The sequence below is a fragment of the Macrotis lagotis genome, chromosome X, assembly GCF_037893015.1.
Source record: "Macrotis lagotis isolate mMagLag1 chromosome X, bilby.v1.9.chrom.fasta, whole genome shotgun sequence".
NCBI classification, from domain to species: domain Eukaryota; kingdom Metazoa; phylum Chordata; class Mammalia; order Peramelemorphia; family Peramelidae; genus Macrotis; species Macrotis lagotis.
In genome coordinates this window covers 44682688-44698380 of record NC_133666.1, presented here as the reverse complement: position 1 = coordinate 44698380, position 15693 = coordinate 44682688, and the positions used below count along the sequence as shown (strand labels likewise).

Below are 15693 nucleotides of genomic sequence, written 5' to 3'. Positions count from 1 at the left end.
AAGGGAGAGTGTTCTAGTCATGAACTACATCCTTTGCCATGATCTGGAGACCAGAGTTGGGGCTTCATGAAGCAGAAATAGCCTGGGAGCCATATTGGTTGGAACACAGGACAAAGGGGACTTTCAAATGGATATACATTAAACCTGGAAAAAAATAGACTGGAGCCCATATGAAGGGCTTTAAGTCCCAAACTTTTGTTTGTATTTTCTGCTAGAGGTGATAGAAAATCATTACAATTTTCTGATCAAAGAACTGTTTGGTCAAGTCTAGGCTTTCTGGCTACTATGCAGAGGATGGAGAGCAAAGATCAGAAACTGGAAACAGGGAAACCAATTACATGATTGCATAGCTGCCATTGATCTCTTCACTTGATAAAATGTGATTCTACAAACTGGGCCAAGGACATGCAGCCATGAAGATATGTTTCGGGGACTAATTTCTATCCCTTCACTATCTGTGCTTAATTTCCAGCAAAAAGTATCAATGTGCCTTTGAGACTTTTGGAAATTTTTTAACAACATTATGGGGAACAAATGTAGCCAAAGGATCCAGGCTAGCCTTCTCCAAGTTTAATACTGTACTACTACTACCTTAGTTACTACTGTAACACTACTACCTTAGCCTGGATCTGATGAATCACAATAAATAACTTTATATATATTTAGTTAGATAGATACCTACACACTGATTCCCCTGCATAAGCTGTTGCAATGTTCCTTGACTGAGAATTACAATGCAAGTCTATTTACAATATTTTCAGAGCAGCACATTTGGAATCTCAGTAACTGATTGGCAGTACTGAATGTAACCCACTTTGCCTTTCTAGCTCTGTTTCCCAATGTGTAAAAATGGGGGCAGGAGAATAGAGGCAAGATGATGTCTAAGGACCCTTCCAATTCTAACATTCCCCTCTACCCTACCCTGTCTCTCAAAGCTGGAAAAACCGTGGAAAGAAGGGAAGGCAGTAAAATAAGAGAAAGTATAAGCAGAATATTTGGGGAAAACATGTTTTTGGTCAACCTGTATCTTCCTTAAATCAGAGAACCTCAAGTCAAAAGCTACCTGAAGAACAAGTTGACCCCAATTCCCCCTGATATTTGACTGTGGCCCCTCAAATCTCCTCCCTTTCCATTGGTCCTAATTTCTTGGAATTTCCATTTCCTGTTCCTCCCTGTCTATTTCAGTGCCTTCTACTTAGCAAGAGCCTAATAAGTTTCTGTTCAGTTGAATTTTGGTGACATATCCCCCAAAAAAGCTTATCATTGACACATTGGTTTCTTTCTCAGTCCTGGTTCCTTAACTTTTCTCCATCTTTCTCTCTCTCTCTCTCTCTCTCTCTCTCTCTCTATCTCTCTATCTCTCTATCTCTCTATCTCTCTATCTCTCTCGTTCCCATGAACCCTTCTATTAAGTGAGTGTCATAATTATTTGCCAAAGCATGGCTCATATATTCCCCATGCCCATTTTCCTGGAAGAGTTTGAGCCCAACTGTATTAATCACTCCTGATTGATTCTCCCTTTTCTGAACAATAACTCCCTTCCTTTCTGCTTCCTTTGTTCTCTTCAACATTCTAATCTGATCAAAAAGTTTTTAAGTGCTTATAGGGTACTAGAAATAGACACTGAGACCTGCCCTCAACAAGACTACCTTCTACTTGGCAAATGCAACACACAAACCAATAACTAGAAACATGATCATTGGAGGCAAGAGAGAACACAAGCACCTAGAAAAATCCAGAAAACCTTCACAGGTAAGATGGTTTTTGAACTAAGCCTTGACAAGCCAAGGATCTAAGGGGCAGAGAGAGAAGAAGCAAGGGGCATTCCAGTTTGGGGAGGGTGGTGTTGGCTCATGCAAAGGCCCAAAGGTTGGGGTGGAACGCCCAATTTGGAGGACAATATGAAGCTTAATATGACTGGAACAGAGAGAGCATGAAGTAGAATAATAAATTAATGTATGGAAGCTGGAGTCAGATCTTGAAGGGGTTTAACTGTTAGGCTAGGTGGCATAGTTTATAGAGCACCTGGAGCCAGGAGTACCTGAGTTCTAATCCAGCCTCAGACATTTAATAATGACCTAGTTGTGTGGCCTTGGGCAAGCCACTTAACTCCATTTGCCTTACAAAAACAAAAACAAACAAACAAAAAAGAGCAAGTTTCATTCTAGGAGGAAATCATTCTTGAGTAGGGCAGTGATATGGTCAGATCTGAGCTTCAGGAAGCTGATTTTGGCAGCTGTATAGAAGAAAAATTGGAGTGGAGAGAGGCTGGACCAAGGCAAGTTCCATTAGGAAATAACGGTCCTTGCTTCAGGGGGGGAAGAACCAATTGCTTTCCTTCTAGTCTATCTGAAATCTGCTCATATTAGCCAATCACAGGTTACCCTTGAGTAGGGATTTGAAGTTTATGGAACATGTCAAATATGCTAACTTATTCAAGCCTCACAACTATCCTGTGAGATAGGTAGCACAGTATTATGCCCATTTTATAAGGGAGGAAGATTAAACTTGGATGGAGTGACTTGGCCATGACCACAGAGTCAAGATGGAAACCCAGGTCCTCCTCACTTTAAGTCAAACACTGACTCCTTTGCATCAAGAAACTGGACAGTCTGCTCACTCTCCTGACTCTCTAAGGGATTTTTCCATTGTACCTCATCCAAGTCCCTGGGCAGCTTTTAAACAAAGGTTCCCAATTTTATGATCATCTGAATGACTCAAATGTCATCATCCTCTTTGGGAAAATAGCCTAGGAACTTCAACCTCTTCCCTCACTCTCTTCTGTTATTAGTAATTGATTGATTCCCCCAACAAGAAGACTCAGGTCTCCTAGCCTCTGAGACAAAAATCTGTGCAGCTGAGCTAAGGAGTTAAGCTAAGGCAACAGCTGTTACCAGGAGCGCCAAAGAGAGCACTTGCCCTTCCATGCAAAGCCATCTGTGGTTGACCAACAAAGCCTATAGGGACGAGGGCATTGTTGTGGGGTGAACTCCAACCGATCTGTTCAGCATTGCTATTGCAAAGGATGCCTTGAGGATGGCAAAACTCTGAAGAATGAGAACTAGGTAGGGTCCATGGGAAACAGCCCCAGATTCAGCTTAGAGCTGCATCTTTGGTGATGCTGGTTGAACTTCCTTTCTACTTTCCCCACCCCTGTCCCTGAAAAACAGATCCCTTAGAAGCACCAGGATACAGAAGTCTGGCTCAGCAGAAATGGCTCAGGAAGAGAAAACCATTCTCTTGCAAAGATTCTATGGTAATGGATACTTTTTTAAAAGAATCTAGTAGGGGCAGCTAGATGGCATAATGGATAGAACACCAGTCCTGGAGTCAGGAGGACCTGAGTTCAAATCCAGCCTCAGACACTTAATAATGGCCTAGCTGACCTTGGGTAAGTCACTTAACTCCATTGCCTTAAATTAAAAAAAGAAGAATCTAGTAAGATATGAAGGAATTAATTGGAAAATTCTGTAGAAAACTCTTGGGGGTATATTAGTACCATTTGTGCCTTTAAAGAAAACAAGGGGTGGAGGGATAAGGGAATAGGCATTTATATAGCATCTATTGTATACCAGGAACTTTGTTAAACATTTTCCAAATATGATCTCATTTAGTCATCACAACACTGTGCTAAGTACTTTCCAAATGTCTCATTTTATCTCCCAACCACCCTGTAAGGTGGATGCTGTTACTATCCCCATTTTCCAGTTGAGGAAAGTGACTTGCCCAGGATGATACAGCTTAGAGGGGGAGCCAAATATGAATTTCCTGATACCCAGTTTATCCTATCTTTTCACTACATACTAACAAGGAAACAAAAATGGTGTCCTCTGCTTTGACTTGTTTTGAGAGTAGGCAAACCAGAAAGAGAATATGCAAATGCTCAAGAATTCATTGAGAGAGAGAAGGAAATCATGGCCAGTGCTAAGAAAGGTTCTTCTGAGGCAATTAGTAGAGTACTTGCTCCTTGCCTTCCAGGGTCACAAGGGGTAACACCTTCTCTCACCCTCTACCCTAAACTAATTATAACCATCGTTTGGAAGGATTTCAATACTGGACTTGGATTCAGGAAGTCCTGGATTCAGGAAGTCCTGGATTCAAATTCTTCCTCAGATATTCACTAGCTTTATGACCCTGGGGAAGTCATTTCACTGCTTAACCTATCAAGTGGAGTTCTTTCTTCATTCACAACCCAAAGAGGAAAGTGATATTTTTATTATCTTTTTTAGTGAGGGTCTAGCATGATAAAGCACTTATAAATTTGGAAAACTTAAAATACTGTATAAATATAAATATAAAATAAAATACTGCATAAAAAGAGACAGAGCATTTTAGGTTACAAACTGTTTTATAATTATTATTTTATTTCATCCTCACAACAACCCTGGGAGGGAGTGGCAGCAGAAGTATTACCAAGCCCATTTTACAGATGAGGAAACTGAAGCTCAGAGAAGTGGGAAATATATGAGTGGTACAATCTGCCTTTTTGCAAGGCAATGGGGTTAAGCCCCAGGTCACACAACTAGGTCATTATTAAGTGTCTGAGTTAAGATTTGAACTCAGGTCCTCCTGATTCCAGGGCAGGTGCTCTATTCACTATGTCACCTAGCTGTTCCCACAATCTGGATTTGAACCTACAACATCTGATCACCAAGTTCAGTGCCTCAAATCAGGGTCCCACAGAGAAAGGATATATGTCACATATAGTGCAAAATTCTTCAGTGTTGGGGCAGCTAGGTGGTGCAGCAGATAGAACACCAGCCCTGGAGTCAGGAGGACCTGAGTTCAAATCCAGCCACACACACTTAATAATGACCTAGCTGTGTGGCCTTGGGCAAGCCACTTAACCCCATTACCTTGCAAAAACCTAAAAAAAAAGAAAAGAAAAGAAAAATTCTTCAGTGTTTAGCTCTGAAACTTGTCTATTTGCTTAAGTTTGAACTTGGGTTTCCAAGCAAAGACCATGAAAACTATGTGTGAAGAAGAGCTAGGAAACCAGACCAGCTCTTCTCACTTTGTTTTTTCAGAATCGAAAAGTTCCTCCTACTCTTGGGCAAATTCTTCCCTACTTCTTCCCCTCCCCAAAGAGGACAATTAGGAAATCTCTCAAATTAATTTAAAGCAAAAGTCTTTAATGGAGAAACCCTTAGTCTCTTTGGCCCAGCTCTTGAAGGAGGGCCAGGGAATTTTAAGGGACAGGGTTTCAAAGATCTCCTCTCCAACTGGACTCTCGACTGTATGGGGAAGTATTAACTAAGTTTCCTTCAACTCCTCATTATAGTCCTCCGAAGTGGAAAACAAACTCCATGTATATAAATACCAATGCAGGAAATCACCACAGAGAGATGAGGAGATAGAGAGATTCTAATCTTACATTTATACCTCATTGCTCTCCCCCCTTCCTATACAAACTAGAGATGCTCTTGAATAGAGAAGTACTTTGGCTTAGAGATCAAAAGACAGAATAATGGAGTTCTGCCTCTAATATACTTACAAGAAATAAAAGAATAATGGGGCCAGCTAGGAATGTGGTTTAATTAGCCAGGCAATCAAAAAAAACCACAACTGAATGTTAATCCAAGGCTTGGCACAACTAAAATTGATACTTACCTTTTTAATAGGTATAAGTAAAAAAATAACCCCAACCTGCTATTGTCCCCCCTCCCACACATACCTTATTATACTCAGACCTTCCTGAAGCCTTGGTTCTGATCTCAAAGAGTCAATTATCCAAGGTGAAAATGATTCAGGAGAAAGGGAAATTTTCTATTAAGAAAATTATGTATGTGGGTTTATTGATCTATTGCCCAACTAATTCCAGTTGGATTTCTGACTAGGTTTTTGTATGTAGTGTGAATATTTTAAGCACCTTTAAATCCTTCTTCAAATATCTAGGAATTTCAGGCAAAAAGCATCTTATGACCTTTGCTGCTTCAAACACCCATTTTATGATGGTTGGAGGAGGCATTGCCTAATATGAGTAATGCTGCCAAATAACCCATCTCTACTGTTGGTGAAAACTTTCTGTGGTTATTAGCAGGTGTGTGAGCTATTTTTCTATTACAAATCTGTGGCAAATGATTAGATTTGGGAAAGGCTCACCCTACTAGGACTAAAGGCTTGAATGGGAACCAAAAGTGTGAACATTCATGGAGATCAAGACTTGAAAAGAAGTTTCCCTTAGAATAGTTTTCTGATTTTTTTTAAAGGGTTTTTTCAAACACTAACTCATTTAACTTTCACAATGACCCTGGCAGGTAGGTGCTATTTTCACCATTTTACAGATGGAAAAAAAACTTGAGCCTCAGTCTCTGAGTCAGATGACTCAGCCATGGTCCTCCAACCCATAAATGACTGAGGCAGGTTTAGAACCAAGGAAGTTAGTAGGGAAATTCAAGAGGGAGTATGGCTTTGGAAACAGGAAGGTGAAGTAGTCTGTCCTTGCTCCTTGCTCCAGGGATCCCTGAGCCACTCATCACAGACCACTCATCATAAAGATGAAAAGGCTTAAAAGACACTGTCAGTTGTACGGCCTTCCTGCCCTTGCGAAAGAGTCATCATCAACAAATCCCTTTGTGATTATCTTGTCTCAGCCCTCCGCCAACTTGGTAGAGTGGCTTGGCACATAATCCCCTTTGGAAGAGCATGGCAACAACTAAACCCTGTCCTCAAGTTTCTCTACCCCACTGCAGCAGCTTTCCCCCTGTCCCCAAGGGGCCCCAAGGCTGGTCTGGGACTACTTTTCTTGCTTTCATGAGCTAGGTAAAGGAAGTCCCAGTATGGATTAAAGGAATGGTGCATAGCTCACAGCCATTGCCCATAACTGCTGCCCTGCCTTCCTTGCTGAGCAAAGAGTTACAGAGAACATCTATGGGGGAATTAGGCTTAAGGTAAAGATGGTGGTTGCTATGGAGGCTGCACAGCTCCAGTCACAGGTTTGAAGAACTAGGTCCAGATGCCAGCCTAGAACAAGATGTTGGTGAAGCCAAATTTCATAGAAATGACAGATCTGGGAGCAGCTAGGAAGTGCAGAGGATAGAGTACACTGGCCCTGGAGTCAGGAGTTCAAATGTGACCTCAGATACCTACTAATGAGTGATCCTGGGCAAGTCACTTTACCCTGATTGTCTCACACAAAAATAAATAAATAAATAAAAAGATAAAAGAAAGAAAGAAATTTTTAAAAGGACAAAACTGGCTTTAACAACCAGCTGGTGAATTCCAGTTGGTGGACTTGCTTCAGGCAAACTGACCAGGACAAACAGGTGAAGAATAAAGTCAGTATCCATAGGTAAAGCCATCCAATGGAGAATAAATGTCCAGCAGATCTGAAATCTGGGAAAGTACCTCCCTCAACTAGGGACCTGTAGTCAAGGGAAAGACTTCTAAAGAGCTGGAGCCCTTATATTTTTCATGAGATGAAGGGGACAAAATCTTTGGCAAGATAGTCTAAAGAGGAACAGTTGGATGGCTCAGTGGATAGAGCATTGACCCTAGAGTCAGGAGGCCCTGAGTTCAAATGTGACTTCAGACACTTAATAATGACCTAACTGTGTGACCTTGGACAAGTCACTTAACCCATTGCTTTGCAAAAAAACAAAATTAAAGATAGCCTGAAGTACATGAGAGAGTTATTTGGGGGCCAAATCAGGAAGTGTCATCTCTGATCAAGTGTCTACACCCATGGAAAAAATGACCAAGCAAGTTCTCAGAGGGTTAGCTAGAATACTCAAGCAGCTAGAATACTCAAGCACGCAGTCTTTTTTTTTTTAGGTTTTTGCAAGGCAGATGGGGTTAAGTGGCTTGCCCAAGGCCACACAGCTAGGTCATTATTAAGTGTCTGATACTGGATTTGAACCCAGGTATTCCTGACTCCAGGGCCGGTGCTTTATCCACTGCGCCACCTAGCCACCCCAAGCACACAGTCTTTTCAACCAAGACTGCTCTACTCTGAGGGAGTTTGATCTATTAGCCACATCAGAGGAGCTATGAACAAGCTGACTATGACTAGAAGAAAAACTGAAAAGGACCAGTCAGTCTGACAGCTAGTAGGAAGAATTCTAGAAGCTTAAGACCTAACTCTAGGGACTTCTGCGAGTGAGACTAGGGTCTCTCATTAGGCCATCTCATAACTCTGTAACTTGGGCTCTTTGGACTGGAAAACAAAACCTTAGGCAATGGAAAGTGCAAAGGAGGGCTAGGTGAGGCAGCTTTTCTAGGACAGAAGGAAGCAGTGAATAGCATACATGGGATAGTAGAGTACACATTGGCTTTGAAGTCTGAGGACCTGACTGCTACTTGTTAGATCTCTTAGTTTGGGTAAGTCCCAACCTCTCTGGAAGAAGCCCACCAATCATAGCCCATTGTCCTCATTTCTCATGGGGAAACTGAAGTTCAATGAGAGGCAGTACCCTACCTCTCAGGGTGAGTTCAGGCAGTTAGTCAATGTAGTCAAGGCCAGTGCTGAGGCTTTCCTGACCTCTATTCAGTGTTTCCACCTCACTTTACCATATCAACTTGTCTTTGACCTCATGAGGAAAATGAGTTAATGTTAAAGTAGTGAAGGAGAAAGAACCATAACCATTTTGTAGTTGAATGAGGCCCCAGACCCCTTGCATTCAAGATGGTGACCAGGAGCCTTTGGAGGGTCAGAGTTTGAGGGGCCATCCTCCAATTTGTCTCTTGGTCAATGATTTGGTTTCTTGGGGAATTAGGAAATCCCTGAAGAATACTATCCAATTCCATTCATCAAACATTTATTAAGTATTCTATCCACACCTTCTACCCATCATGACTCTTTTTTTTTTTTAAATAATAGGGCAATTTTATTATAAGAATCATCTGCATTTTATTTCTATTTTTACAGAGTAATGATTGAAGTCTGATTTGTCGGTGTACAGTAGGGATAGTTGATCTGTCAAAGAATAGTGTGGTGTCAGAGCGGGCATCTGAAAAATAGTCATGCGTCTTAGTCACAGTAACTAGAAAATATTCTTCTGTCTGATCACCAAATGTGATAAACACCTGAGAATGTTACATACATAAGTGTTACCTTATAAGTCTTGTTTGGGAAATGGTCTTTTAAAAAAGTGCTTGGAAGTACAAATTGTCCAAGTAAACAAAAGGGTGTTCTATTTAACAAAGAGTTAAACAAATGTATCAAATGATTACAATCTGGTGACTGTCAGAAAAGCTGCTAATCAGGCTCAATGACACACTGTTCCACAATTTCCGTAAGTAAGTTGGGGTTCTCCATTGCAGCTGCTACTCTCTCCTTGTCATTGATTTGCTTATTTATATCTTCTTCTGTGGAATGGGTCCCTTCAGAAATGTAGATTTCCAACTTAATGTTTGAAAGGTAAACACCTCTGGAGTTTTACTCTTAAGCAAAGCCCAATAAGAGTGGCCAGAGAACAATGAGGTACTGTCGGTGTGAACCTGATAATAACCAAAAAATCTTCCTCATGTATCTCCTTAACTTCAACACAACTTTCTGTTACCACTTCCAGTTCTTCTAAAGTATTGGGCTTCTCTGGGTCCCGGATGGTTCGAATTAGATCGTAAACCTCGAGCGCTTTCTCTTCCATGATCCGGGGCCGCCGGGCAGCTCCTCGCTCAGAGCGGCCCGGGAGCCGCACGACTCTGCCCAGCGCCCAAGAGAGCAGCCCGGACACCTGCTCCATCCTCCTGCTCCGCCATCCCTGGCGCCAGTGCCCCCAAGCCGCGTCTGCCCACCAGCCCAGGAGACAGAGCTCGGGGCCCGGCTTCCCAAGGCGCCGGGGCCGGGGAGCCTAAGGGCCCATCATGACTCTTGTCATCATTCTCTCATAAATCCTTCACAAGAAAGAAATTTTCAATTCAATTCAATGTGATGGAGACTTTTCCTCAAGGTCTTCTAGCATTATGTGGATACCAGTGTAGACCTCAGACTGTCCATTGGTTGCTCTCACTAGTGTTTACTAGACCACTTCCTTTTCCAATCTCACACTTCCTGGATAAAAGTTTTGGGGCAAATCATCATTGTAAAAGGTTACAGTCTACTTCCATCTGCCACTCATTTCTATTGCCCTTTTATTTGACATTGCAGTGGTCCATGTAGGCCCCTCAAAGGTGATGATTGCTTCATTCATTGCCCGAGTGTCTCCAGTGAATATTTGGAATATAGTAGGTCTTGGTTCCTCCCAGAGGAGGATAGTGTCATCCCCCCCAAAAAAAAAAGATGAGATTTCATTTCAGGGGAAAACAGGATTGGGAACAATACTACACATCTTTTCATTTGTTCTCTCTTTCTTCCATCCTATTGTGGATTGGAATGCTGAGTGAAGTGAACAGAAACAGCAGAGCTCTGAACACAATGATAGCAAACATTGTGCCATGATCAACTATGATGTCCTTAGCTCTTCTCAGCAATTCAATAATCAAAGACAATTCTAAAAGACTTGTGATGGAAAATTTCATCCATATCCAGAGCAAGAACTAGGGAGTCTGACTGCAGATCAAAGCAGAATGTTTTCACTTTTTTTAAATTTGTTTTTTGTTTTTTCTTTCTTGTGGTTTCCCCCTTTTTGTTCTGATTCTTTCACAACATGACTAATAGCAAAATATATTTTAAAAAATAAAAAAAAAGAATTCAGCCCTGGAAAAAAGCAAGTGAATGAAGACTGCAAACAGGAAATAGAAAAATCTGGTAGGTTGAGTAAGACAGTTATTATTTAAATTATAATAATGAGGTTGGGCTCTTCATTCTTTCAAGATCTTGATGTCTTTGAAAGTCTTTGATTCTTTGAGTAGAATTTAAGATGAAGTGAATATTTGGGACCCATGACCTCTAACACATGTTTTCCCAAGAACAGAGGGTTTCTGTCATGGATACGGTTTTCTCTGACCTTGAGACTTATAATTTCTCAGCTTTTTGATGTTCTCTGTCACACACACACACACACACACACAAGAAAAACCACCCAAATAACATCTCCCTAGAACCTCACTCTCTGTTCTACCATGAAGAGACACACATGGTTTTCTTGTCCTCCCTCCTTCCAAAGCTGAGTTGCTACAACCCAGGGCTGCAGGGTTTTTCTATTTCCCTCTGATGGCTACAGAAAGTATCAGAAAGATTAGGAAATATATCTACCCTTGTAAATGCTATTGCTGGTGGCCTTCCTACTTTCCCAGTTTCCAACTGCTGTGCCTTCTTGATTGTGGGAACAATGACTCTTAGTAATAGAGGAATAACTCAAAGACTAGAAAAGAATCTTCCAGATTGGGGTGGGGGGGGGAAGGAACTAAGGTGAAGGCTCAGAGAAGAGCAGGGACTTGCCTAAGGTCATACATTTACCCGTCAAGTCAATGGCTGAAAATGCAAGGTATAGCATCCTTTTCTCACACTTTCATTTTCCCTTGTCTGATTTGGCTCAACCATTGTCTCCTAAATAAGACACAAAGAAATCTGTACTTCTGTAATTAATTCTATACCACACACCAGTTTATTTCAAGAAAGGGCTGCCAACTATGTCAGACATGGCCAAGTTCCTATGATGTATTGGTTTGCAAGGGAACAGAGGCTATTAAAATATCTCCCTGAGCTTCAAGGCCACTGCATTATTCTCTCCCTCTCTCCTCAGCTCCTTGGTCTTGGATAGTGTTAGCTTCCTGAGCCCCTTGTATGAGTGTACTCTCCAACTGAATTAACTCTTGGGATACTCAAAAATACATATACCCTGGGGCAGCTAGGTGGCTCACTGGATAAAGCACCAGCCCTGGAGTCAGGAGTACGTGGGTTCAAATCCAGTCTGGGCAAGCCACTTAACCCCATCTGCCTTGCAAAAACCTAAAAAAAAAAAAAAATACATATACCCTTCCAAAAAGGGGAGAGAGCAGGAAGAGAGGGTGGGGAGAGTTTCCCTTGAAACTAGATTTTTTTTTTCAAAGTACTGAAGGTCAGGTCTGCTGAGAGGACTTTTTTTAAAAAAGCAAAGCAAAAAACATCTATTGAACTTTTCTAAGTAAAAACAGACTTACAAATGATAATAGATTCTATAATAGAGATAAAGATAACAACTCAGGTAGAGTGCTTTCCCAGGAAGAATATTCAACCATAAGAGCCAGTCCATGAGAGGGTGGATAGAGGGTTATACATGCTGTAATCAGTCTGCTGGGGTTCTGACAGGAAGAGAACAAAGGCAATTAATTACTGGCACCTCACACAGTTCAGAAAAATACCTTTCATAACTGTTGCACTATTCTCCCATGGGGGTTTGGAGGACATCATACCTTACTGTTCTGGTTGGGGAAGTTGTTTTGACCAGAAGTCATTGACTAGAGAGACCCCAAGGATTTTGAGGCCTAGTCTATATGGTGTAGTAGAAGAAGGAGGGGGACGACCTGGACTTCAATCCTAGCTGATCCTGTCTAACTATGGAACCTTGGACCTTATGCCCTCTGAACTCCTGTTTGCTCATGCCTCCAAAGATGATACTAATCCTCACTGCAGACTCCCTCCTATAGTTGGTAAAAGAAAGGACTTTGCCAAATCTTGCTATTTTTCATCCTTTGTTTTCAAGGAGTGCCTTGACATGAGCATGGGATGTCTTACCACATTGGGGAAAGGAGAGCTCTCAGGTAAACAACTGCTAAGCATACTTGGAGTGTTCATCTGGGCTAGGTGGAAGCACTATCTTCATATCTTCAAAGGCTTTTATCAGTATGATTCTTTTTTTGTTTTTGTTTTTGCAAGGCAATGGGGTTAAAGTGACTTGCCCAGGGTCATACAGCTTAGTAAGTATTAAGTGTCTGAGATCACATTTGAACTCAGGTCCTTCTGATTCCAGGGCCAGTGCTCTATCTACTGTGCCACTTAGCTGCCTTAAACAAATAAAATTTTAAAAATATATACATAAAAAAAGTCACACTAGGCTCAGGACACTAAACCAATGGTAAAGTAGCCCTTGTCTTGAACACGTTCACATTCGTTCTGGAGGAGGAGAAATCTAAAGGGTGGGGAGTGGGCACTACAAATGGAGAGTCAGGAAAGGTTTGGTGTCCCCAGCCCTATGCACCTTGAACATAGAAATGTCTTAAATGCTTGCTGAACTTGGTATAAACTTCCAGGAAAGTCATCCCTAACAAGAGATGTTTTAGAGTCTCTGCTTCTCAGTGTTCTAGTAAGGAGAGAGGACAATGGGCTATATGAGATCCAAGAGAGGGGGCCAGAAGGAAGGAGCAACTGAAGGAAATGTCTTTTGAATTAGGCTTTCAAGATGATAAGATTTTAGGAGGTAAAGGATGACCAAGGTACTCCAGGCCTAGGGAATGGTATGAGCAAAGGGACAGGCTTGGAAAGTACATGGGGAGGTGGCTAGGTGGCTCAGTAGATAAAGCACCGGCCCTGAAGTCAGGAGTACCTGGGTTCAAATCTTGTCTCAGACACTTAATAATTTCCTAGCTGTGTGGCCTTGGGCAAGCCACTTAACCCCATTTACCTTGCAAAAACCTAAAAAAAAAAAGTACATGGGGGGAAGAGAGGTAGTGCTGTATTTGAGGAGGTGTTAAAAGTAATACCCTTCAGTGATAGTAGAGAGTACTTGGAGGGCTGGCTATCTGGGGAACCAGAAGAGAGAGTAAGCATAGATCTCTGACAAGTTCAAAGTCAAAGGATGGTACCATTTGCCATTGGTTTAGAGTCTCTGTTCCTCAGTGTCCTTCCACTAGTCAAAATGACTGGAAGGAAAAAGATGAGAAATGGAATGAGTCCCTCTGATGACACAGTCATAACTGTGGTTTGTCAGCAGCCTAAACAACAAAAGAGGCCTCCTGATACTAGTCTTGGAGGTGACTTTCTAGAGAACTCAGTTCTCCAAGATCTGTGGGAGTCCTCTGAGAAGATGGTTCTTCTGACTTCTCTTACCCAGTTGGCTCCAAGTTGTTTTCTTGAGCTGGGGCTATGAGTATAAGGCTTGCCCTTGCCCCCTAGGAGGAAGCCTCAGGGAATGGAATTAGTGGTTACAATTCTAAGAAAGGTGACCTAGCCCCATGGAGTTCTGAAACAAAGAGTCCTAAAATGATCTTTCCTTGGGGCATCTGGTTTGCCCTTTGCTCTTTGAAGCAGACAGTGCCACCAGTTACTGCTGATAGTAGAATGCTTTCAAGATGCTCCTGGGAAATCCAGATCCTTTAAACCTCAAGGTAGGGGAGAAGGGGGCTCTATCTGGGTCCCCAGCCTAAGTCATTTCTTCTGGAAGACTTCCTGTAATTCCTTCAAGCTGCCAGACATTGGCATCCTGGGTCTGAAGTGCCTCACCCCGTTGCTTATTACCTTTGGTAGATGGATTCAGGGGACATGTTCCCCCCTGATTAGCCTTTATGCAGGCTAGAGTATTTTGTTCCCCTATATGAACACATCTCACCAGTTCCTAAGGGCATGCAAACTGAGAGAGAATCCAACTATCTCAGTTCAGTCTTCAGGCCTGGGATTTTTCCCCCCAGAGATGAAACTAGAGTTGAATAGCCAAACCTTGACTTCAGATTGCTGCTGGCCCTTTCAGTCCTTCAGGAAGCTTCACACTCACAAAAATTGACAAAGAAATAGCAAGAAATTAAAATAGGGGTTTTCCCAGATGGCAAGTTGATCTTTAGGCCTGAAACTTTTGCAGTGGACCACTCCCTGAGCACCCAAGGGTGTCTCTGAGGCCATCACTAAGGCTCTAAAGGGAGGGACCGAAAGGAGTTAATAGAAACAGAGCTTGGTGGCCAACCACTGTTGGATTTCCCTGCCCCCAATACCCCTCCTTCCAGCCATTGCTCATTCCAGTGCTTGCTTTGTAAACCTTAAAAAAGTACAAGTTACCCCCAGGGTTGCTGAGCAAACATCATCTGAAGTTATCTGATGGTACATTAAGAAGACAAGGCCGATCTTGGCCCTGGGATAGGAATAGACTAGGCAGTAGATGAGAGGAAAAATAACCATAAGAAGGGTAGAAGAAGGAGCCTTGATTTTTTGTTCCAGGGTGCCAAAATGTAGAAGATATGGTTTCTTCCTTCTGAAGGAGTAAAATGAACATCTGGGCCTGCCCCCCACCCCCACCCCACGCCCCCATATGAGTCCAGACCTGTGATTTGAGCAGTGGGGAAAAACTGAGGGCTACAAACTCCCTTCCCCAACTCAAATTGCTAGTTTGCCTGTAACTTTTAATCAATGTGAGCAGTGAAGGACTAAAGTTGGCTAATATATGGCATAGACAGAGCTTGAACCAAGATGTTCTGATCCAGAATCAGGTTAGTTAATGTTTATCTTCCATTTCCAAAGAAGACCATGGCATTAGAGAGCAAGTGAATTGGATTTGAGTGAGGGGTTGCTGTGCTAAGTCACCAGTCTTATTTTCTTCTCCAGAGCCATCTGGGACCAGTGGCCAGATATGACCCTGGATGGAAGGCAGTGAGGGTTAAGTGACTTGCCCAAAGTCACACAGCTAGTAAGGGTCAAGTGTCTGAGATTAGATTTGAACTCAGGGCCAGCACTCTACCTGCTGCACCATCTAATTGCCATAATTAGTTAAACTCTTGTTTGGCCTTCATTCTCAAAGAAAACCATGACATCAGGGAGGTGATGCCAGGACAAGCAAGTGGAGATGGCCCTGGACGTGAGACAATCCGAGTTAAGTGACTTGCCCTAGGCCACATAACTGGCAAGTGGCA

General features: G+C 42.3%; 1 pseudogene; it reads right to left on the bottom strand.

The window, feature by feature from the left end:
* Positions 1–9055: 9055 nt before the first annotated feature.
* Positions 9056–9683, bottom strand: LOC141500699 (cytosolic iron-sulfur assembly component 2A pseudogene; annotated as a pseudogene).
* Positions 9684–15693: the final 6010 nt, after the last annotated feature.